General features: G+C 35.1%; 1 protein-coding gene across 3 annotated transcripts in view; it reads right to left on the reverse strand.

The window, feature by feature from the left end:
• LOC123527717 (uncharacterized) overlaps positions 1-24,891 on the reverse strand; it is a 236,941-nt gene that overhangs the window by 122,330 nt on the left and 89,720 nt on the right. The window contains exon 1 of one of the 3 annotated variants that reach the window (XM_045307354.2): positions 15,422-15,951. The exons of the other annotated variants lie outside the window; for them this stretch is intronic. The gene's annotated coding sequence lies outside the window, so the exon portion shown is untranslated. Of the gene's footprint in view, positions 1-15,421; positions 15,952-24,891 lie in introns of those variants that run through there. 3 annotated transcript variants of the gene reach the window in all.

A 24,891-nucleotide genomic window follows, 5' to 3' on the forward strand; every position in this document is an offset into this window, starting at 1 on the left:
TTTTTTTGTAGAATGTACATATTTATGCAGTGACTTGATGTACATTATGCCCAAGATTCTTCAGTAAATGAATAAATTATCAATTTTATGTTTCCCAACTCTGCACAATAATAAACTTCTATTATAAAAGTTACTTTAAGAAATTAATATATCAACATTTATTGCTTCACTAAAACTGGATCTTAATTAATTCTTGAATTAAATTGTTTCACCTTTTATTAAAATTACTGCTGAAACATTCGCACCAAAAAAATAATTTATGTTATGTTTAACAAATAATCAAGGCCTCTGAGTGGTTTGTTGCCCGATTTATCACGGTTCAGAGTTCAGATGTCAAGAATTGAACCACGAGGGAACTGCACACTTGCCACAGGGAACTTCACACTTGCCACAGGGAACTTCTGTGACACTTAATTAAGGCTAAAGTCACATAGACACACTGGAGGAAGACCCAAGGTGCCCCTCCATGCACTACTTTATCACGGGCAGGTACCTGGGTAGAACCACTGACCTTCCGTAAGCCAGCTGAATGGCTTCCTCACATGAAAAAGTCAACACCCCGAGTGAACCTTGAACCCACAAAGATGAGGGGCAAGTGATTTGAAGTCAGCAACCTTAACCACTCGGCCAAGGAGGCCCCTTAGTCCCAGTTTCAGTTCATGATAAATTAATTTATACATCATGATCTTAATCATGAATAAATTAATGAGCAATTCATGAATAGCTTATAAATTTTCATTAATGAGGCGCCACAGAATAACTGTATTCTTTTGTATTTCCATCATGCTGATCATACATGATTTGCATGAAAAAATCGAAAAAGACAAGTTTCTAGTACTGTTACAAACTGACATTATGACAAATATTAGGCCAAAACAACTTGTTTATAATATCTAAACATTTTACTGCATTTATATGTGTCTTCGGGGTTATAAAACTAGTTGATAGCAGCAAGGCCCATAACTCTGATATGCATTTTGGTCAAATTGTGCCCTCTTCTGAACTTAAAACTCTTTTGATATTTAACATTTTGGGTAATATTTTCCTGCTTCTGGGACAATATTTCGAATAGTCGAGCTTGGCTGTCTTACGGACAGCTCTTGTTATAATTTGAAACCATCATTCTGTTGCTACGAGATCTAGATTATCTGTTTTCAAGGAAAAAGTAGTAACATACAAATAATATTGAAAAATATTCCGAGACTGTTTGCATGCCTTACATGTCAATTTCTTTATATTCTAATAAAACACGAGTTAATTTATAACAAATAGTTCCGTTTCACAAAAATTCTTCTTAAGTTCTTGCCCGAGCTCTGTCTAAAACAAGTTCAGATTTTATTACTATCTTGTCCAAATTGAACAGTCGTATAATTTTCTTGCAGCAGCAATATGAAATTGATAAGACTTTTGCTTTCTTTAATAAAATCTGTAAAAATATCCTTTGGAAGCATACAAATTGCAATCAAGAAAAAAAGAATAGAGATAATAGAAAGTGTAACATCTCCCACACCCCTAATCATTTCTATTACATAGATATTGACTGCAAAGGATCAGAAAATATAACAACACTGAATCCAAGTATAGTAGTCCCAACTTGACCGGGATGGTTAAGCTAATTATTCATATCGATTATTTCATTATAGAAATCAAGGGTGCTTAGGGTAGCCGTGTATATTTATATGGAATTAGTTAGTATACATTGCAGTATCAAAGTATATATACTTACATTTGATCAGTTAAAACTTTCCAATACGAGTACACTAATTTATATTTCCTTTTTCTCATGCAGCTCGTGTTTTACGTACACTCCTTTTCAATAATAGGTTATGCCTCATTATGTATTATAATGCAAAGGTCAACCATCGGGGTCAAGTTGCATCCAATATACACGATTAGATTCAGTAATAAGAGAGATAGAGTGAAAGTACAACAAAATGCAGATCTGAAATTCTAAGTAAAAAGGGGCATAATTCATGAATACACGACTGTATTGGTTCAAGAGCTATGTCCCTAGTAAGTCGTATGATGTGAATGATCATGAGGAACCATTATTCTAACCCTTACCCTGCTAAATTTCTATAATGAACTTGTCCATCTTTCAATTTGGACAGCACCATTAACTGTTAAAAGGGGTGCTTACCAAAAAGATATTGACTGAATGGTGAACAGTGATCATGATCTACACTGGTCGCAAAGGCAGAATCAGTCAGGTCCAGCATGATAAGGGCTAAGTTTCAATGAATCTATCAAGTAATGACAACAAAGATTAAGTGAAGGTGCATGAAAAGAGACACAGATCCAAGATCTTCACTGTTCACCTTCAGGCAGTATATCTTTCTGATAAGCACCCCTTTTAAAGGTGTACGCGAGAGTCTCTGTATATAAAGTGGGCGAAATCTCTACCAATAATAGAAATTCTTCAAACTTTGGATATTTAAGAAATAATAAGTTCCCAATCATAGTTTATCATAGCATAACCCGTGTTTTGAGTTCTTATGCGTAAAAATATATCACGAAGGCCATAGGCCTGAGTGATATATTGTTTCGCATAAAAATGAAAAACTCGGGTTATTCTACGATAAATCACACTTGGGAACTTGTTATTTCGATTCTAACATGACATACTAGTACCAACAGTGTTAGAAAAAATGGTACCGTATTTTGGTGTGTATAGGTCGCGGTAATGTATAGTTCGCATCTAATTTTTGCTCTGGAAATGGTCGGAAAATTTAAGTTCTAGCGTATTAGTCGCAGTTAAATTTCGGATTTTTTCCCCAGCAATATTTAATATTTACCGGCAAAAAAGTTATGGCGGCGGCCATATTGATGCCGCAGACTGAATTATTATCGAAACCTGATTGGTGGAAATCGGACAGTGTTATTTTCGATCCCAACCGTTTCGTACCAACAGTAGTATCGGTAACAGACTACATCAAAGAAAAGCGGCTTTTTGACACTAATTGGCAGCAGACGGTTTGCGTTTACATTCTGTAATTATGCAAGGTTAAATGTGAATTGTTTGCACAGCAATTATAACACCTTTCCGCGTCATGTAATTAACCGCGTTCTTTTGATTCTGAGATTAACAAAATATCTCTTTTTGGATTTTTTTTCTTTTATTTAAAAATCAAAAGTAAAAAAATATCTTTTAAGTTTTTTGATACGCTAAGAATTAGTATAAACAATGTTTGGAATGGATGACGGATCTGTCCGGATTTTATCCAACCCGGAGTACATGTCAATGGCGTCCAGTAAAACGAAAGTAGAAACAAACGTAATTGAAATTGCAAAAACATCTTTGAATTAAAGTAATTCGTAATTTTAATAGTCTGTATGGGTTATTTACGATATATTTTATTGAAAGTAACCGCTATTGGTTGAAACGCCGCCGATATTGATATTTTTTATCCATTTTGTTCGTTCGTAACAGATGCACGTAATTTTGCGAGAGCTGCGGTCAGAAAATTGGCCCGAAAAAAACTCTGCTGGCAATGTTCTGTCGTATAGGTCGCAGGAACTTTTTCAGGCAGCAAAATGGGTAGAAAAAGTGCGACCTATACACACCAAAATACGGTAACTACCTTTTACAACCGTGCTAGGCACCTGGATCAGATGACGTCACTGCACGCGCATGGGTTATCGCAAAATAACCGTTGACTGATGTTCTTCTATGTGTATATAGGTCATTTGCTGGTCGAGTTAGAAACTACGATAAATCACACTTGGGAACTTGTTATTTTGATTCTAACACGACATACTAGTATCAACAGCGTTAGAAGAAATTGTAACTACTTTTTACGACCGTGCTACGCACCTGGATCAGATGACATCAATGCATGCGCATGGGTTATCGCAAAATAACCATTGACTGATGTTCTTCTATGTGTATATAGGTTATTTGCTGGTCGTGTTAGAATGAAGGACAATCATCTAAGAAACAAAAATATGCAATAAAAGTCATAGGTCACTGGTACTGAAAAAGAGTTATCTGCCCTTGAAAACGGGAATCTTTTGCAATTATCTTTGTTCCCTAGATGATTGTCCTTCAATATCCAAGTTTGAAGAATTTCTATTACTGGGAAAAATTTTGCCCGACTCTAGCATACGCATTTTATAGATAATGGTACTGTCCAGATTGAAAGATGGAAAAGTTCATTATAGAAATTTAGCAGGGTAAGGGTTAACTTATTTCTGGTTACAAAAAATAAACCTACTGGAAAATACTTGTATACGTATTTATATAAACCGAATATGATAATATATTTAAGAAGTCGGTTGTCATTATGTTTTTTAAACAATATGAAAGCTTATTAATTTTAGAATCATTAAGCCGCATGGAGTGATCACGGAGACTTAGCTCATAATCAATTTATCGTACTGAATTTCTAAAAGGGAAGTGGCTACAGATCCGGAACATACTGCTATTCTACAGATCCTGTACGAAAACCAAAGTTTAAGTTTTCACTGATTTTTTTGTGTGTGATCTATCTTAATTTCTAGATGAGAAACAAATTTAAAAAATCTTTTATAATGATGGTGCCTGGAAAAGTTGTTTAATTAGTCTGATATGCAATTCATTATTTTTGTGAGTAGAATGTAAGAAGAATCTTTGGAAAATGCTATACCACAGAAATTGCTGGTGTCTGTTCAAGAGTATTTTTATCGTCCCATTATACCTCGAGGTGACTGACAATTCCCCTTTCAGGTATTATATTTTTTTCGCTTGTGATAAATCATATGATGTACAGCAGTACCCAACGACCTATTCATTAGAAATGAAAAGCATACATGTGCATTGAAAAAAAAATCTCTGAATTGCATAAATGCACCATTTTTTACATGCATTAAATAAATTATGCATACACACTTAAAACCATATCTGTGTTTGTCAAACTGTCTTCATGTTCTTTAACCTTGTTCTTTGATAAAATGTCCAATGAATATCATTACAGCCACAAATATGTAATACCAGGAAGCTGTAAGGGATAAAACATGCTGGTAGTTCTCATGGTCTGAGGGTTTCTTTGCACTACTCTGTTTTCGTTTTGTTCTGTTCAGCCAAGTCTACAGTTTTCTTTCTTAACAAAAGGAGAAATGAATTATTGCAACTCATATGCATACATAGATAGCTTTCAACTTACATTTCAAATTTCTGCAATCTGTCCTAAAACAAACATTGGGACAGAATTTATACAAACATTAAACAGGTTCTGCTCAGATCTTGTCTGAATGTTATGATCAAACTGTCATTAGCTTTGTGAAACAGTCTCCAGGTCCAATTAACTTCATGAAGGAATATGCCCATGGAAATCAATTAGGTCATCTTGGATTTCCCATTAACCCCCTGGGACTTTTACATAGGTGAATTTGGTGTAAAAATTGACCACTTATATACCTGCCAATGCATAGTTACCAGCATCAGCCATCTCCTTGCTGTTATACCAGTACAACCATTTGAAAACAATCCTTCATTATACCAGAAATATACCCAGTTGACATATAAAGAAATGCTGTTTAAACATATAAGCATGCCCAACAATAGTAATTTAAAACAAGAGGGCCATGAAGGCCTTGTATCGCTCACCTGACCTATCGACCTAAAGATCATCAAGATCAACATTTTGACCAAGTTTCATTAAGATATGGTCATAAATGTAGCCTCTTAAGTGTTAACTAGCTTTTCCTTTGATTTGACCTGATGACCTAGTTTTTGACCCCACATGACCCAGATTCAAATTTGACCTAAAGATCATCAAGATTAACATTCTGATTAAGTTTCATGAAGCTAGATGCAAACAAGCTTTTCCTTTGATTTGACCTAGTGACCTAGTTTTTGACCCAACCTGACCCAGATTTAAACTTGACCTATAGATCATCAAGATTAACATTCTGACCAAGTTTCATTAACATATGGTCATAAATGTGGCCAGTACAGTGTTAACAAGCTTTTCCTTTGATTTGACTTGGTGACCTACTTTTTGACCCCAGATGACCCAATATCAAAATTGTCCAAGATTTTATTGAGGGTAATATTCTGACCAAGTTTCATTAAGATTAGGCCAAAATTGTGACCTCTAGAGTGTTAACAAGCTTTTTCTTTGATTTAACCTGGTGTCCTAGTTTTTGACCCCACCTGACCCAGATTTGAAATTGACCTATGGATCATCAAGATTAACATTCTGACCAAGTTTCATTAAGACATGGTCATAAATGTGGCCTCTAGAGTGTTAACTGGCTTTTCATTTGATTGACCTAGTGACCTAGTTTTTGACCCTACATGACCCAGATTCAAACTGGACCTTGAGCTCATCAAGATTAACATTCTGACCAAGTTTCATGAAGATACAGTCATAAATCTGACCTCTACATTGTTAACAAGCTATTCCTTTGATTTGACCTGGTGACCTAGTTTTTGAACCCAGATGACCCAGTATCAAACTCGTCCAAGATTTTATTGAGGGTAACATTCTGACCAAGTTTCATTAAGATTGGGCCAAAACTGTGACCTCTAGAGTGTTAACAAGCTTTTCCTTTGATTTGACCTGGTGACCTAGTTTTTGAACCCAGATGACCCAATATCAAAATTGTCCAAGATTTTATTGAGGGTAACATTCTGACCAAGTTTCATTAAGATTAGGTCAAAATTGTGACCTCTAGAGTGTTAACAGTCAAACTGTTGACGATGGACAGACGATGACGGACACAGGGCGATCACAAAAGCTCACCTTGAGCTAAAAAAGCACAAACAGCCATAATTCATGGGTGTTAAAATTCTGCCAAACAATGAAAGAGGATGCCTATAAATGAATTCAACCATCCGAGGCAAGTCTCAATATGTTTACTTGTCTGTGTTCAGACCCTGTTTTGTTTACAGGAGATAACTCCTGAGGTTATTCAAATTTTGTATGATTATGTCCCTTTTCTTCTCAAAACACTGCATAATCAGAACCAAGAGAGATTGGTCAGAATATATAAGAGAAAAGATTATAAAAAAAATCAAAAAGATTATCTAGTCGGTAGCCTGGCAAACTATATGCTTACATCCAGGCATATATATACAAATATTGCTGAGGTCTAGTTTGATAATTGTAATAGTTCATGTACCCCTGCTAGCATTGATATATTGGACCAATATTGGCAAACTTATATCAGTCTTTGATATTAGTCTGAAATTCACCTTTTTCACTGTAAATTTTGATACATAATTTCTAGTTTTACACTTGCATTTGTTAGATATTAGGATATTTAAAAGGCATAAGTTTTAAAACTGTATGTAACTTAGGACTTTATTTCCAATGTCTTGGTTGTGCAAGTGAGATAAGCAAAGGGAGGTAATATTGAGTTTACAAACTTGTACTTCTAATGAATTTGGCTAAATATGTAATTGTCAATGCAAAACTTTTAACAAATGTAGTACATTTGTTCTATGCAAACATATTCATACGGTTCCTATATCAAAGCTGTACTTATGCTAAAATATTTAAAATTTCTCCAACGAAAATCTTTCATGTATTAAGCACTATGTGAACAGAAATAGATGTAAATTTTCAGGTATTAACATACCACAACACAGTCCAACTACCTGTATTTCAAAATGTTGTAGTTAACTTTAAATATCATTACATAATGCTAATTATAACATTTCTTATAATTAACCAAGAAAACAAAATATTGATAAGCTAATTTAAATATAATAATATTTCTATTAACCAAGAAAACAAGTATAAACCGAAATTTTCTGTCACGATAACCTAGATATAGATTGCAGGCAAAACTATTTCAATTGTACACAAAGTTAGAGGCATTCCTAACAGGATGACATGTGAGTTTCCCTCTATATAATTAATATGTTTTTCCAACTAAAATTTTAGGATATAATGGTGTAAGTTCTAGTATTTTTCACATTTAACTATATATATATACTTATTATTGAAAGTTTCCCCCAAAACTAACCAACTTCTACGCTAATGTTATTGTTATCAATAACTGTCTCCGACCTAACAAAGAGGCCAGTCCTGGTTATTCCTAGGAAAGATGGCTTGGCATACAGTCTAACCTGTCTTAAGCAGCCAGCCAGGGGAAACAGACAATTTGGCTGCTTAAGCCAGGTGACCGCTGATCGGAGGTGCAGCCAGTATATGTTTTTTTCAGACTTCTGACCGGTTTAGCCTTTAGGCCCATCTCTTTTTCGGTTTTCTATTATCATTTTACCAGGATACATTGACATGCATTTGCCTTCGTTATAGGAATGGTCTTCTTAGCAATCTAAAACTCCGGCGTGTTTTTTCTTTTTACAACAAAAGTTGTTACAGACTTCAAAACAAGTTTGTTTACAATTTTCGCCATTTTGGTAAAGGAAGCTACTCTTGCGCTTACTATCTACGCTAAAATCTAAGATTGCCGTTACGTTCCGTAAAAGATTGAGAGGTTTATATTTCTTTCAAACACAATAAATTTCATATAAATTTAACAATGTTTTGATGAAAGAAATATAAAATAAGAGCACTGCCTTGCGGGTGCTGACGCTCATCTGATTTTTTTGTATAACAGAAAAATTGTCCTACCCATGATTTTCTAAGTCCAAAAAGGGCCATAAATTGCCCATAATTCTTGCAAAAAGCAGGATGGAGTTATGTTTCTTGATGTACAGAGTCAGCTTATGATGGTGAACAACAGTTGCAAGTTTCAAAGCTATTGCTTTGACAGTTTAGGAGAAAAGTTTACCTAAACATAAAACTTAACCAATAAATCTGATATTTTCTATGTCCAAAAGGGGCCATAATTTAAAAAGCAGGACAGAGTTATGTTTCTTGCTGTACAGGGTCAGCTTATAATGGAGAACAAGTGTTGCAAGTTTTAAAGTAATAGCTTTGATAGTTTATGAGAAAAGCTGACCTAAACATAAAACTTAACCAAGAAATCTGATATTTTCTAAGTCCAAAAGGGGCCATAATTCTTGCAAAAAGCAGGACAGAGTTATGTTTCTTAATGTACAGGGTCAGCTTATGATTGTGAACAACTGTTGCAAGTTTCAAAGCAATTGCTTTGATAGTTAAGGAGAAGTTTACCTAAACATAAAACTTAACCAAGAAATCTGATATTTTCTAAGTTCAAAAGGGGCCATAACTCTTGCAAAAAGCAGGATGGAGTTATGTTTCTTGCTGTATAGGGTCAACTATTGATGGTGAACAAGTGTTCCAAGTTTCAAAGCAATACCTTTGATAGTTTAGGAGTAAAGTGATCGCAGTTAAAGCACTTGTCCTCTTGAGAGTTTTTCGTTTCTCTGGACTGTTCTTGTGAATTTTTCTTTAGTTCAAACCAGAGGATTATAATATCAGATCTTTAAACCAAAAAAAAAAATGTAAATTGTCTGAACTGAAATTCATTTGGAATCTTTTATTCGGGCAGACATTCTATTAAGAGAAGAAAATTACAGAGAAATGTCGTAAGAGCTAATCTGCGACAATGCAGGCTATTCCCTTTATAATGGCTGTGCACATTTTTTTTAGAATTTGTATCCAGTCAGTTTTGTCTGAAGAGCAGACTTATAAAAAAAAATGTTTTCATTAAACTTAGTTGATTTGTGACAAGTTTAACACCCTGTAGTATAAGACTAACTACAGACAAACGCCCCCCCCCCCCCCACCTCACTTATTACATACTCATTCATAAATTGCGTTAAGTTTCAATGGAACCTGAAATGTCAATATTTTTCCATATTGACCTTCATATTTCATATTGGGCTTAAAAGTTCTTTAATGACAATATTTTTTATTTTACTCTGGCTTAAGAACAAATTTATATCATTTTATGAAACAAGAGCACCGCCTTGCGGGTGCTGACGTTCATCTGATTTTTTTGTATAATAGAAATATTGTCCTACCCATGATTTTCTGAGTCTAAAAAGGGCCATCATTCTTGCAAAAAGCAGGATAGAGTTATCTTTCTTGATGTACAGTGTTCACTTATGATGGTGAAAAACTGTTGCAAGTTTTAAAGCAATAGGTTTGATAGTTTATGAGAAAAGCTGACTTAAACATAATACTCGACCAAGAAAACTGATTTTCTAAGTCCAAAAGGGGCAATAATTATTACAAAAAGCAGGATGGAGTTATGTTTCTTGCTGTACAGGGTCAGCTTATGATGGTGAACAAGTGTTGCAAGTTTTAAAGCAATAGCTTTGATAGTTTAGGAGAAAAGCTGACCTAAACATAAAACTTAACCAGGAAAACTGATTTTCTAAGTCCAAAAGGGGCAATAATTATTACAAAAAGCAGGATGGAGTTATGTTTCTTGATGTACAGAGTCAGCTTATGATGGTGAACAAGTGTTGCAAGTTTCAAAGCAATAGCTTTGATAGTTTTGGAGAAAAGTTGACCTAAACATAAAACTTAACCAAGAAATCTGATATTTTCTAAGTACAAAAGGGGCCATAAATCTTGCAAAAAGCAGGATGGAGTTATGTTTCTTGCTGTACAGGGTCAGCTTATGATGTTGAACAAGTGTTCCAAGTTTTAAAGCAATAGCTTTGATAGTTTAGGAGAAAAGCTGACCTAAACATAAAACTTAACCAGGCAACGCTGACGCAGACACCGACGCCGATCAAGTGATGATTTTTTTTTTTCAAAAAATCAGATGAGCTAATAATTGTAAGTAATCTGCAAAATACAGGTCAGAGTTATGGGACTTGATGCTATGACCTAGTTTTATAAACCTGAAGAAATGTGTGTAGTTTCAATTCAATATCTGCATTAGTTTTGGCGATAATTAAACTTGCATGCAAAACTTTGCAAAACTTTAACTAGATTTTCCATGTCCAAAAGGGGGCATAATTTGGCCAAAATACATGTCAGAGTTATGACCAAGGTGTGACACTGACGACGACGCCAGGGTAAGTAGAACAGCTCGAACCATTCTTCGAATAGTTGAACTAAAAAAAACTCCTAAAGATCATGTAACTACCACATCCTGTAGTTTAGTTAGCATCATAAAATGCTGGGTATAAGAACTGCCATCAGGAGTTTATTTTTACTAATGGTGGGGGGTGGGGAGGGGGTTGAATGCATTATATTTTGCAAAAGTAAGGTCTGGGTGACATGCACTGAGATCCCATTTTTCCCCTATTTTTTGTATTCAAATTTCTGTTTTCAAATTTGTTTTAAGTAAATACAAACTACAGATCTAACTTCTAATGAATGCATCACAAACTACAGATCTAACTTCTAACAAGCAAATTCGATGAATTGGTATCCCCCGCCGAAAGGGTTTGTGGTCAGGAATGGCAAAAAAATATATCCGGCAAAAAGTTAAGGATGTTACTAAGAAGCAAAAGAAGCAAATAATTTCATTTGTCAAAATCAATTTAACAGAAAATGAATGCTATTTTTTGGTTGGGGTAGGAGGGGCAGCGGGGGTGACTGGGTGAGGGTACAAAACATCGATTACTGTCATTGATCATCGATGTTGATTATGAATATTGAAATATGGATGGAAAATTAACAAGAGCACCACCTTGCGGGTGCTGACGCTCATCTGATTTTTTTTGTATAATAGAAATATTGTCCTACCCATGATTTTCTAAGTCTAAAAAGGGCCATCATTCTTGCAAAAAGCAGGATAGAGTTACGTTTCTTGATGTACAGTGTCCACTTATGATGGTGAAAAACTGTTGCATGTTTTAAAGCAATAGCTTTGATAGTTTATGAGAAAAGTTGACTTAAACATAACATTCAACCAAGAAAATGATTTTCTAAGTCCAAAAGGGGCAATAATTATTGCAAAAAGCAGGATAGAGTTATGTTGCTTGCTGTACAGGGTCAGCTTATGATGGTGAACAATTGTTGCAAGTTTCAAAGCAATAGCTTTGATAGTTTAAGAGAAAAAGTTGACCTAAACATAAAACTTAAGCAAGAAATCTGATATTTTTCTAAGTCCAAAAGGGGCCATAAATCTTGCAAAAAGCACGATGGAGTTATGTTTCTTGCTGTACACGGTCAGCTTATGATGGTGAACAAGTGTTGCAAGTATTAAAGCAATAGCTTTGATAGTTTAGGATAAAAGCTGACCTAAACATAAAACTTAACCAAGAAAACTGATTTTCTAAGTCCAAAAGGGGCAATAATTCTTGCAAAAAGCAAGATGGAGTTATGTTTCTTGATGTTCAGGGTCTGCTTATGATGGTGAACAAGTATTCCAAGTTTAAAAGCAACAGCTTTGATAGTTTAGGAGAAAAGTTGACCTAAACATAAAACTTAACCAAGAAATCTGATATTTTCTAAGTACAAAAGGGGCCATAAATCTTGCAAAAAGCAAGATGGAGTTATGTTTCTTGCTATACAGGGTCAGCTTATGATGGTGAACAAGTATTCCAAGTTTCAAAGCAATAGCTTTGATAGTTTAGGAGAAAAGCTGACCTAAACATAAAACTTAACCAGGCAACGCCGACGCAGACGCCGACAACCGCTCAAGTGATGACAATAACTCATCATTTTTTTTTCAAAAAATCAGATGAGCTAAAAATGAAAAAAAAATAAAAATGTGGGGGGGGGGGTGACTGGGTGGAGGAGTGAGGTGGGGGAACAGTACAACTTTGTATGTTGATAAATATTCATGAAAGTCTGAAAAAAATAATAATAAAAAGGAAAGAATTTTTTTGGGGGGGGGTGGGGGGGGGAGGTTGGTCGGGGGAGGGGGTGTGACGAAAGCAAGGTGGTGACCAGGTGTGGGTACACAACTTCACATGTTTATAATAAATGTTCACGGAAAAGAATGAAAGAAGTTTTATGAAATTCTACCAATTGGTTGGTTTGTTATGTACAAATCTGTAGATTTTCAAATAATTAAAGGGCAATAACTCTTAGGAAAATTGACCAATTGAAAAACAAAATGACATACATCATCAAAGTATGTTGATTCATATTTATTTCAAGTTTCATGAAATTCCACCTGCTAGTTACTGAGAAATGGCTGCGGACGGACATTTTTGGGCATTTTTCATTAAATCAAGGGCAATAACTCTAAGGGAAATCGACCAATCCAAAAAAAAACTTGACGGGCATCATCGCAGTATGTTGGTTCATGTTTATTTCAAGTTTCATGAAATTCTACCTGCTAGTTACTGAGAAATGGCTGCGGACGGACACACGCACGCACGCACGGATGCACAGACGTGACGGACGGACAACGCCATTTCAATATCCCCCTCCCGATTTCATCGGCGGGGGATAATGAATTCATTTTAACAATTATTTAAGTGCTACCATGCATAGTGCTGGTATTTTGCATAGTGCTGGTATTTACCTAAGACATAATTTTAACTTTTAAAAAGTCTTCTTTGTTTTTAATTGTGGGGTACCTTTATCAGGGGCAGAGCACTAATTAGAGAATATACAGTATGTAGGAGTGTATAATATCTGCAGAATATGGTCATTTGAAATATCTTAATTTGTGAAATAACAAGTCAGATGGATAAAATAAATTGAAATGAGTCCACTAGGCATGAGTGTCTGTCCATTATAATGTAGCTGTGACCTATAATTATGACATTTAATTATAGTCTTTACTATTAGATGTGAATGCATTCAATTCATTACAATTTTCAAAAGATTACCGTTTACTCTTAATTTCTTAAATATTAAATTATTATCAAAGTTATTTGCAAAGTTTAATAACATGCCGAATAAATGAGAATTACAAACTACTAGTAGTAATGCATTACTTGTTGAATAAGTGAGAATTACAAACTAGTAATGTCACTAATGTGTTACTTGTAGAGCAAACACTGCCATCGCCATCACCATAATAACCTACCGTATTTAAGCAACAAACTCTGATCAAATATCATGTGGGGTATTATACAGCAAAATATAGTACTATATTTAGTGCCAAGTTCAAAACACAGTTTGCATTTCTTTTTGGATAGACATGCGCAACTTTTATATTCCCACCAATTTGAGCTGATGCAAAATTGTAACTTTAATTATTATATTAAATAACTATAGTGAAATCATTCATTTCGTGAATTTCACAGTTGCGCAAATCTACAAAATCAGATGGAATGTCCATTAAGTTTATATATCCACGAATTAATATCTGGATAAAATAGCCGTTCTAGCCAAAACTATCAAACTTCATGCCCTTAAAATTGAATGATAGTATAGTATCCAGTGTTCAATTTACTTGTGGACAGGTCGAGGTCTGAGAAAAATCAGGCGGTATACCCACAGTCTCAGTGAAGACCAAGAATGATTGTAAGGAAAATTTGGTAAAATCATATAATGTTTTTTTTCCCGGTTACATTAACGAGAAACTGGTTAAAAAACCCTCTCTTAACATACAATGAAATAAATAAAACATACCCCAGATAGAATATTACATAACAAGCAAAATTAGAAGTTATATGTTTCATATTTCCAGATCTAAACCACGTAAGTATCCAAGTGACAGACTTAATCACTATCTTCCAGCATCCATGTGCTGCCCCATCCGCACATCGACCACCCATGAGGCATACAAAGTCATCTCCTTGTGGTTTTTAAATATAAAAAATTAGTAATAATGCACCACTGTTTTGGAAATGCAAAGTCACATTTAACAGACATTTTACCATTTAAAAAAACCCGGGAAAATTGGTTTGAAAGTCATATATTTAAAAGACGTTTAGTACTGTAATGGAAAAGTTTGAAACCTCTGTTGTGTAGGCAACATAAGAGTGTAGACTAGAAACACTGAAACTTTGATCTATTGTTACGCCTTTAATATATATATAAGCTGTAATACATCCATAGCCCATGTATGAGAACGCTGTCACGGTATAACCATACAGAAGACTGGTGCACTAGTTCGGGTGGCAGTGTTTATCCTTGTTTCTAATTACTATTGCCGACAGCCAGTAGTAAAAACCAATTTCTGCCAATGCTGAAAACTGTATACTGTAGTTTCAGACAACCTTCTGCGTATACTGAAAAAAACTTTTAGCAGTTTCTCACCTCTGTTTAATACAGAGATTTTTTCTCAAGATAATTGAAACTTATTGTACATGGATAGTCAGTCAGCTCTACACCCATGCTGACACACGCCCCCCTCTGCCCCAGCAGATCCCAGTAACATTTGACCATTTGTGAATAAAGAACAAAGATTCTCAGTAGTTAATACTATAAAAAATATAAAATATCACAGGTAGACAGGAACTCAATTACTTATTCACTTGGCCTTATTATGGCCATTCGTTATAGGTGAGAGAGAAATATCTGAGTGTGAATAGTTTAATTTGAAACAAAAGGTATATAAACAGTGTTTTTAAAACTTACAAAAATATTCTAACAGAACTGATGATCTCGTATTTTGTATTGATCAGTTTTAAAACTACCCTGAAATCCCAAGATTTTTACCTTACCTACATTTAGTAGTCCAGATTACTTACCGTCTATTCACTGTTTCACAATACACTTATCCTCCATTTAAACTGTCACACAGTTTCATTATACAAATTCTATATCATTTAAGTTGAACAGTTTTCACATTTTAATCCATGGAATGTTTAAAAAGTAAATTTAAGAATATAAAAATTCAGAAAATTTCATATATTTTTATCCGCGGTGACTATCGAATGAACCCCTCTGGCGTTCGGCATGCGATATGCATTTCCACTGCACATACAGTCACATCTATACTGCATCTTTGCATTGCCTCGAGTTTTAAGACCGAGAAATTATTTCCTTTCTAAAAATAGATGTATTACTTCACTGCAATGAAAAAAAACGCGTGAGCCAGACAGTTGAGGGAAAAATATGTAATGTTATAATATACATTTTCTGCATAATGCTGTGCATACGTCTGCAGTAAGATAAAAACCACTCTGCTGCAGTCGCGGGATTTTTCCAATAACTAGTTTTATATTCCCCACATGTAATCAAACTGGAGTGTATTTTTTTGAAATCATTAAAGGTAGAGGTTTAAACAACCTTTTCCTCAATGTCACACAACATTTTATTTTGCAACTGTTAAATTTTAGACAACTACATTTTCAATAAATTAGATAAAAAAAAATAAATAATAAGAAAATTATCAAAATTAATGGAAAAAACTGAAAGTGGCACACAGAAGCCAGAAAAAACGAGGACAAATTATTTGTCTATCCTGTCGCCAAATTTAGACACAACAAAGATTAATGATGTTATGGTAGTTGCAATAAAAAGTGACACTTAAAAAAAAAACCCATTTTCACTGCACCAAATGCAGCTAATAAAAATTCAGATCAAGGTTGTATATACCATACTAAAAGCATGCAGCATGATGTAATTTTTATTTTCATTGAAAAATATCAAAAGTAATGGGAAAGCCATCAATGATGGCCCAGACAGAAACAAAGCAGAAAAAAGCTATATATTCATGCTTGAACTGATCATTGAACTATTTATATATGTTATGAATATTTTTAGGCCAAACAAGTAAAACTGTCTAGACATGTGTTATAGACCTATTTATTGATCTTAAATTACAACTATAACTTAAAGGCCAGACAAAACATTGTTCACACCTTAAAATATTACTAAGGGCAAGAAAAAAACTTATTAGTTCTCAAGGAACATAACAGATAACAAGGCCAGAAAACAAATTATTAGTTGAAAGGTGCATGTTTATATTCTGTAGGCCATAAAGTATATGATTAGTTTTTCAAGTGCTCATAAAAACTGACAACTAGTTTTTCAAGTGCTATTTAGCTTCTGATAGCCATAAATACATATATTTCTTTTGTCCAGAATGTCAATGGGAATGGGGGATGGGGGATTTCCCCCTACTATAGTGGTCTGAGGCGCTGGCTTCTTGTCCTGTAACATATAAAATTCAAATTGAGAGGAAAACAAAATCCCCCTCTACTTTGAAGCTTCCACCTTCTACTTTAATAATTAATGAAACCCCTGACACAATGAAACTCATCAGTATTAGATTAGTTAAACAAATGTATGTAGCTTAAAACATGTTTACATTAAACAAACATGTGCAGCTGCAGGGATAATACACATACTGGCTTTATAGCTTTAAACAGAATAAAGCACAAACACAGTGCCGTATACCTTACACAGAATAAAACACAGTCAAATACAGTGTTGGTGTAGCTTTAACAGAATTAAGACCTGGATTAAACACAGTGCCCACGTAGCTTTAACAGAATTAAGTGCTGGTTCAAACACAGTGCCAGCAAACCTTTAACCGAATTAAGTGCTGGATCAAACACAGCGCCAGTGTAGTATTTACAGAATTTAGCCCTGGATCAAACACAGTGCCAGTATAGTATTAACATTATTAAGTGCTAGATCAAACACAGCTAGTGCCAGTGTAGTATTGACAGAATTAACTGCTGGATCAAACACAGTGCCAGTGTAGTATTAACAGAATTAAGTTCTGGACCAGACAAAGTGCCAGAGTAGCTTTAACAGAATTAAGTGCTGAACCAGACACAGTGCCAGTGTAGCTTTAACAAAATTGAGTGTTGGACCAAACACAGTGCCGGTGTAGCTTTAACATAATTAAGTGTTGGACCAGACAAAGTGCCAGTGTAGTTTTAACAGAATTAAGTGCTGGACCAAACACAGTGCCAGTGTAGCTTTAACAGAATTAAGTCCTGGTTCAAACACATTGCTGGTGTAGCTTTAACAGAATTAACTGCCCAGGACCAAACAAAGTGCTGGTGTAGCTTTAACAGAATTAAGTGCTGGACCAGACACAGTGCTCGTGTAGCTTTAACAGAATTAAGTGCTGGACCAAACAAAGTGCTGGTGTAGCTTTAACAGAATTAAGTGCTGGTGTAGCTTTAACAGAATTTAGTGCTGGACCAGACACAGTGCCGGTGTAGCTTTAACAGAATTAAGTGCTGGACCAAACAAAGTGCCAGTGTAGCTTTAACAGAATTAAGTGCTGGACCAGACATAGTGCCGGTGTAGCTTCAACAGAGTTAAGTGCTGGACCAAACAAAGTGCTGGTGTAGCTTTAACAGAATTAAGTGCTGGACCAGACACAGTGCTGGTGAGGCTTTAACAGAATTAAGTCCTGGTTCAAACACATTGCTGGTGTAGTACTAAGTATTTCTTAAAAGAAAAATAACCAGCTTGGCTGCCAGGCGGAAGAGCATCCACTTTGAGTGCCAAAGATGAGAAAAATGGTACTTGTAGCTTCCTATCTGGGTGCTCAGCATTTAGAGGATAGTAGTAGGACTGGTCAGCCTGGTGTCAGTAAAATGTGACTGGGTGGGGTATCATGTGATATGTATGTAGCATGATAATCCAGTGAGGCAGCACTTCAAAACTGGGCACTGTGCTCTGCATTGCTTTAACTATAGAGACACCATGGTTTGTATGACTGAAAAGTTGTTGAAGAAGCGACATCGTGAAATCACTAACATTTGTGGGGACTAATTTTCTTGAATTTTGTGGTTGTCAGTCCATGAAATAAATTTTGACATAACGTTTGTGGGGACTAATTTTCTTGAATTTCGTGGTTGTCAGTCCATGAAATAAAATTTTGACAAGTAGGTAAATTTTCTATTTATCTCGTCTTTCAAATTTGAAACTCACAAAGTCATGTCCCCCACAAATTAGTCATTTTCTTTTAAAAAAAAAAACAACTGCAACAAAATTTAATGTCCATCATTTTAAATGATTTTACAGTAATTTTATTTAACAATTTTTGGGTGTTTTTTTGCAATAGGTATTGAAATTTTTGATGTTCATATAGATAGCATGCCCTTTTAAATGAGACAAGAGGATAAGGCCCTTTAAAGTAGGATGGTAAAAAAAAAAAAATATACAGTGTTGTAATCCATAATCTATCAGAATTTAATTTTTAAAATTGTATGTCTTTTTTCTGTTACAAAAAAAAAACTTAAAAGAAGAATTTTAATAATTCAATAAATGAACATAAGAAAACTAAAGTGGTTCAAGTCATCTATCTGCAGTGGTCATCCATGTGGCATTGTAAAAGACCCAGTTCACATAATCAAAGTGTATTTAGCTATTTATATGTTGGGGGAGACATAAAACTTCAGTGTGCCATCAGTCTGTCACAAAGTTTATCTGTACAATTACTGTAAAATCATTTAATTTCGCGGGAATGATATTTCATGGTTTTGGTCAAAACAGCAATTTCGTGGGGATATGGATTCATGGATTTCAACTTTTGAACATAAAATGAATGGGAATTTTACTTGTTCGTTGTGATTAAATTTCGTGGATCGACTCAACCACGAAAACCACAAAAATTAGTAACCCACAAGTATTAATGATTTCAGAGTAGCTCCTCTGACACAATTAGGTAGATTTACACCAGATCATTGCCAAACCTAGTTGTGCATAACGCCAGCATGTTTCAGTTAGGTGATTTTTAGCAGATTTATGGCCCTTAATTTGTCAAATTCTATGATCTTTTGGCCCCTTCTCTTATATAATTGGGCTGAACCGTTTAATGATTTTCAGCAGAGTTATGGCCCTTGACTACTTAAATTCTATGATGTCTCTGCTACTCAGCCTATACTAATTGTTGGAATTCCACCAAACTTCATAGGAGTGATCAGTGTCAAGTCTGGTTGAGTATATCGTTTGGCTGTTATCGTTCAGTGATTTTAACTAGAGTTATGGCCCTTAATTTGTGGCATTTTAGAATGCCTGTGTGTTATGTCACGGGAGACATTCATTTGTTATGAAAATATATCACTATAGTAAAAGTTTCATTTCAGTCTGTCAATGAAAGAAATTTCTACCACTGGATATGGATTTTTACTGTTGATTTCAATTTTCTACTTTTGGATATGGATCAATAAAACTCAACAAATGGCAATAAATCATGGAAATTGTTAAAAAAAATTTGAATTTAACATTTTTTCTATACACTTTTAAAGTAAATAACAACAGATCTCTCATTTCTTGTAGCACCCGCCCGCTTAGCTCAATAGGGAGAGTGTAGATCTACAGATCGTGGGGTCGTGAGTTTGATCCCCGGGGGAGGCGTAATTTTCTGTTCTCCATGACAATTTGATAAAAGACATTGTGTATGATATCATTCACTCTAAATCTCTGATTCATGTGGGGAAGTTGGCAGTTACTTGCAGAGAACAGGTTCTTACTGGTCCAGAATCCAGGAACACTGGTTAGGTTAACTGCCTGCTGATACTTAACTGAAAAACTGTTGAAAAATGGCGTTAGACTCAATCAAAACAAAACAAAAACACTTCTTGTAAAAAATTTGATTAAATCCGAACTTAATTCAAAAAAATTCCCTGGACTAGTTAAAGTATGATATATATATACAATTATTTAAGAACCATCTTTCTGCATACAGCAAAGTCTGCTTTTCAACTCTGAAGACATTATAAATTATATACTGAAAAAAAAAAAATTATTTTAAAATTTAGTACAGTTTTTACTGTCAGATGGTACAAATTAACATTTTCTAGGTCTCTTTAAAAACACGTACTAATTAATTTAAATTTTATCATTAAAAAACCTGTTACTGTAAATCTGTATTAATTTTCACATGATTTTCTTTTTGTGTTTATTTTGTGCCATTATCACACACAGAAAGTAAAAAAGACCATGTGGAAAAATGGTGGAGTAAGACCCTTGTTGTTCTTTAGACAAATTAAGAATCATTGATCAAACTATAGTTCAGTTTTGAGGTCAGCAATGTTTTTGTACATTTAATAACGGAACGCTCCATTATTTAGGTAGTGTTATTAAGTACAACAGTGGGTCTTACCTAAATATGGCAAGGTAAATCATGCTGATTTCCCTTATTGGCAGACGAGTCTATAAATTGACCTCTCAAAGGTGAAAAACAAACTATATTGATGGATTGCGATTGTTTTGTGTTCTAATCAATAGTGAGCATTAACCTTTACACTACTAAATTTTTAAAATGGACTGGTCTATCATTCAATTTGCCCAGTACCACTTCTTATTCAACGGGGTGTTCACTGAAAATTTACTGATTGAATATAATGCTAAGCGGACATGCATGCTGTTCTTGTAAGCCTGCACTGGTCGCGAAGGCAAAATCACTTGCTGCCAGCAGGCTAAAGGTTAAATGATCCAAGGTATTGTCTGTAAGTATTTACCGGACAGAGATATTTCTGTAAATTAATTTAAAGTACTCAAACCTAAATAGCAATAGAAGTTGAAAAAAAAATTATTGAATACACATTTATTAAATGACATTGGCAGCTATTCAGACAAGACATTCAGCTGCCAATCTCAGGGTTGTGGGTTTGTGTCCTATACCTGTCCGAATCAATTTTTTAATTCAAATTTTACAAGCAAACTTTAGATGCGGAAACATTACCACACTTATTGTACATTTTTTGTGTGTGTATTCATGTTTAACATCTTTTTGAACAATTTTTCAGTCATTTAAATGACGGTGTCTACTTGTAGCAGTGAGCACAATGCCCAACTTTATAGTGCTGCCTCTCTGGAATATCAGGCCAGAGACATGCGACATGATACTCCACCCAGTCACATTATACTGACACCAGGATGACCAGTCCTAGCACTACCCTCTGAAGGTTTAGCAGTATATTACAAAACCACAGACATTTTTAGGAAACAAACAACATCTTTATAAACAACCCATTTGTCCAATACATTTTTTACCGTTCTGTCCCATAGAATTGGATACTTAAAAGATTCAAAAAGAGTTGTCCCCCTTTAAAACAGAATGCTATTTGTAAAGATATAAAAGTAAACAATTGTCAAAACCGATGTTTAACCTAGTTATGTAAAGTTTAAGCACTCGTACATTATTGCAAATGTATCAAAACGAAGACATGTAACAGCTTTTTAACAAGAGCACCGCCTAGCGGGTGCTGACGCTCATCTGATTTTTTTTGTGTAATAGAAATATTGTCCTACCCATGATTTTCTTAGTCTAAAACGGGCCATCATTCTTGCAAAAAGCAGAATAGAGTTATGTTTCTTGATGTACAGTGTCCACTTATGATGGTGAAAAACTGTTGCAAGTTTTAAAGCAATAGCTTTGATAGTTTATGAGAAAAGTTGACTTAAACATAATACTCAACCAAGAACATGATTTTCTAAGTCCAAAAGAGGCAATAATTATTGCAAAAAGCAGGATGGAGTTATGTTGCTTGCTGTACAGAGTCAGCTTATGGTGGTGAACAAGTGTTGCAAGTTTCAAAGCAATAGCTTAGATAGTTTAAGAGAAAAAGTTGACCTAAACATAAAACTTAACCAAGAAATCTGATATTTTCTAAGTCCAAAAGGGGCAATAAATCTTGCAAAAAGCAAGATGGAGTTAAGTTTCTTCATGTACAGGGTCTGCTTATGATGGTGAACAAGTATTCTAAGTTTCAAAGCAATAGCTTTGATAGTTTAGGAGAAAAGTTGACCTAAACATAAAACTTAACCAAGAAATCTGATATTTTCTAAGTACAAAAGGGGCCATAAATCTTGCAAAAAGCAAGATGGAGTTATGTTTCTTGCTATACAGGGTCAGCTTATGATGGTGAACAAGTATTCCAAGTTTCAAAGCAATAGCTTTGATAGTTTAGGAGAAAAGCAGACCTAAACATAAAACTTAACCAAGCAACGCCGACGCAGACGCCGACGCCGACAACCGCTCAAGTGATGACAATAACTCATCATTTTTTTTCAAAAAATCAGATGAGCTAAAAATAGTGTTTTTATAGGCGTTGAATTGTCCAGAAGTGCGGCCTCTTCATGCAGTCCCTTTCCGAAATTCAATACTTATATGAGTAAATTGACAGTGGTTTTGTAGAATAATATACATGTTTTATATGCTGTTAAATTTTCACGTAAAACAATTCATTCTTTCTATGATTTGGTGATGTATGAACTTTCTTCTCCGAAACATGGACCTTAGTCATTACTCTTAATGCTGAGCTCCAAGCGATGAAGCTACTAGTACCATTTTTTACATCTTTGGTATGATGTGGCCTGGGATCGAACCCATAACCTCCCGCACTCAAAGCAGGCACTCGACCACTAGGCTACCATGGCGGTTATATAAGTTTTTGTGGTTCATTTATTGACAGTAACACACTAATGTATTCAATATTCTTCTGCGTACATATCAGCTATATAGCAAACAGTTTTCTACTGCAAAAATGTCAATTAAAAATCTTTAAAGCATTTTATCTATCTAAAGACAAATTACTTGTCACCAGTGTTTCAAAGTATTTTCAGAAAAATCCAAGACTGGAGAGGTATTTATGTCAATGGACAAAAATGAGAGATCATATTATAAACACTACACAAAATCAAGTAAAAAAAAAACAGGTGAAAATGTTATGTATAATAAAAAAAAACTAATATCCTGGGGCAACATGTGAGGAAGTCACAGAGCTTACTACTGCACTATGGTGTCATCAGTTAACTATTTAGGTTAATTTAGTAAAACAGATTTTTTCAGGATAAAAATATTGCCTTAACTAACTAATCAAAAGGCCTGAAAAAAGTTGCAAAGCTAATTTTCTTAAAGTCCAGGTGAGTTAATAAAGACAGAGGTAGGAGCAGTAATAGGCCAAAATCCAATAGCATAGTGAGACCAATTAGGATCTCCACCTATCTGACTAAAGTACTTGATCTTCTAAATGAAGATCTGAGAACGACCCATTCACATTCGTCGTCTGTATATTTTGGATTTCCAATATTACTATTTTTATTTTGGCAAATCTATTTTTATTTGAACCAATCAGGCGACTTGTTCGAATATCAAAGAGTAAGAAAAATGTGCTCGAATCCGGGACCCCTCGCTTACAGAGCAAGTGGCCTACTGACTGAGCTAACAGGCTATCTGACGCTTAACGACATAAGAATTGTAAATATAAACAAGAGCTGTCTCCATAGGATGACATATGCCCCCGATGGCACTTTGAATGAGTAGTTATGGCCGATGTTAGAGTTTAGGACCTTTGACCTACGGAGCTGGGTCTTGCGCGTGACACGTCGTCTTACTGTGCCACACATTCATGCGTAGTTATTTTAAAATCCATGCATGAATGACAAAGATATGGACCGGACACGCCCATCAATGCACTATCATGAAAAATGACCTTTAACGTCTAAGTGTGACCTTGACCTTTGAGCTACAGACCTGGGTCTTGCGCGCGACACGCCGTCTTACTGTGGTACACATTCATGCCAAGTTATTTGAAAATCCATCCATGGTTGACAAAGATATGGACCGGACACGCCCATCAATGCACTATCCTTTCATGTCTAAGTGTGACCTTGACCTCTGAGCTACGGACCTGGGTCTTGCGCGCGACACATCATCTTACTGTGGAACACATTCATGCCAAGTTATTTGAAAATCCATCCATCGATGACAAAGATATGGACCGGACACGCCCATCAATGCACTATCCTTTAATGTCTAAGTGTGATCTTGACCTTTGAGCTACGGACCTGGGTCTTGCGCGCGACACGTCGTCTTACTGTGGTACACATTCATGCCAAGTTATTTGAAAATCCATCCATCGATGACAAAGGAATGGACCGGACACAAAAATTGCGGACAAACTGACAGACCGACAGACTGACAGACCGACAGACTGACAGACGGACAGACGGTTCAAAAACTATATGCCTCCCTTCGGGGGCATAACAATTAAGGCTAACTGTAGATTTGCAAAATGTTCTAAGTTAAGCTCTGATTGGCTAGAGAAAGGGTTGTCAGAACAAGGCTATCAACAGCTTGTTCTCAGATCCTAAGCGTAGCATAATAGGAGATGTACTTTAGTCAGACTGGCTCTCCACCAACCACTGAGGTAAAACTTATTACCGGTGTCAATGTAAACTCTACTTTTGTTTTCAATCTACCTCAAAAACTGACTAGAATTTTGGGCTAAAATTGGTGATG

The sequence above is a fragment of the Mercenaria mercenaria genome, chromosome 14 (genome assembly GCF_021730395.1).
Source record: "Mercenaria mercenaria strain notata chromosome 14, MADL_Memer_1, whole genome shotgun sequence".
NCBI lineage: Eukaryota > Metazoa > Mollusca > Bivalvia > Venerida > Veneridae > Mercenaria > Mercenaria mercenaria.